General features: G+C 50.9%; 1 protein-coding gene across 1 annotated transcript in view; it reads right to left on the reverse strand.

Annotated features, from left to right (window-relative positions):
- KALRN (kalirin, RhoGEF kinase) overlaps positions 1–1782 on the reverse strand; it is a 368140-nt gene that overhangs the window by 99584 nt on the left and 266774 nt on the right. The window lies entirely within an intron of this gene.

Consider the following 1782-nt stretch of genomic DNA (forward strand, 5'->3'; position numbering starts at 1 on the left):
AGGCTGCCCAGGGAAGTGGTTGAGTCGCCATCCCTGGAGGTATTTAAAAGACGGGTAGATGAGGCGCTTAGGGACATGGTTTAGTGGGCATGGTGGTGTTGGGTTGACGGTTGGACTCGATGATCTTAGAGGTCTTTTCCAACTTTAATGATTCTATGATTCTATGATTCTATTTTTCTTATTTCTAGCAGGACTTCTGGAGATCCCATTAATGCTGAGGCTCCCTGATACAGCTTTGATATGTGCGGGAAGAAATCTGAGGCTGAGGGGGAAAGAGATATAAGGAAATCAAGGCCATGAATACATGGCTGGTGCCAGCGAGCCCCAGACTTACTCTACACCTGTTTGGAGACGATGGGACAAGAGCCAGCTCCAACCTGGAAGTGGCGGCAGCGTGTTACGTGAGATGACCTGCCCCACAGGCAGGCAAAGTGTGCTAGCACAGGCTCGGTGCTGTGCTGACACAGCCTGGTGGCTTCCAGGCATTAGTCAGCTCTGGTCCACCAGCTGCAGCCTGGCACTGCACCCGTCACACGGTACCTGCTGTGCAAATGTGCCCTGAAACCCACACAATTGTGCTGAAAGCAGAGTCCCCATGTCCCCTGCCAGACCTTAGCCCCTGCACCACCCTGTCTCCATCCTCCTCGGGATTTCCTGCCTCTCCTTCCACAGACTACTCCTGAAATGTTTTTGTTTTGGTTCATTTGAGGATAAACTCTTCAACCTAGGGCACTCAAATGAGGTTTGAGTGGTGTCTCACAGTGTCCTTCAGCAGAAGACCCAAGCCCAACTGCTGGACCATGCACCCAGCAGACACGTCTCTGGCTTCCTATGAGTCATGTCAGGCAGTGACTGCTCTTACACAGACCAGGCTGAATTTCAGCTTTACCTTTCTGTTTATTCACAGATTTAATTTGCATGTAAGCAACTGCAGTGCTTCTCAGAGGACAGCTGAGGACCAGGACAGGCTCCTGTGGCAGCACAAGTAGGGCACGGCTCCAGGCGTGAGGCACGGAGGAGAGTCAGCAGTGGATCTAAGAAGCGCGTGACAAGTTCATAGTTTGCACCGCAGACAGAGCTGACAGACAGCACTGACTTCACCTCCTCCCTCCTGAAAAGCAGGGCAAGGGGAAGCACCTAACCGAATGAGACCTGCTGAGGGGATCAAATCTGAGAGGAAAAGCTGAGCTCTCCTCCCCCAGGTTTGGATCAGATGGCTCTTTAAGGGAAACTCTGATTGCGGACCCTGGCCCTACCACTCTGCTCTGTCCTGAGGGTGTGCCCTACTCCCAGCCTCCACAGTGGGAGTGCAGGCAGGGAGCGAGGATGGACAACAGCACAGTTTCAATGCTTTTTCTCAAAACAAACAAAACCACCAAGCTTAACTTACTCAAACAAGAACAGATCAAATTCTATTTCCCTTAATGCAGAGGGAAAAAAAAAATTAAAAAGCCAGTTCAGGTTGCAGGCTTGAAGTTGGGAGTGGGATGACAGGAGCCTTTCCTCCCTGGACCTTATGTGCATTGAGTGTCATCAAAAGCAGGGGCACAGGCAAAAGGAGACCTGTTCTGGCCACACTGAACTGAACCGGTTCTGGTCTATCAGTCTGGAGCGTCTCCTATGCCTGGTTGCATGGATGCTATATGCGGGACACACATTGCTCAGAACAGAACATCAACTAAATAGGCCACAGACACCACAGAGACGAACAATATTTCACCATTCATTGCAGGTGAAGCCCAAGCTCTCAGGATAATACCAGGGATGTGTTTTGTTGCACGC

The sequence above is a fragment of the Pygoscelis adeliae genome, unplaced genomic scaffold, assembly GCF_000699105.1.
Source record: "Pygoscelis adeliae isolate BGI_AS28 unplaced genomic scaffold, ASM69910v1 Scaffold227, whole genome shotgun sequence".
In the NCBI taxonomy this organism is placed as follows: Eukaryota; Metazoa; Chordata; class Aves; order Sphenisciformes; family Spheniscidae; genus Pygoscelis; species Pygoscelis adeliae.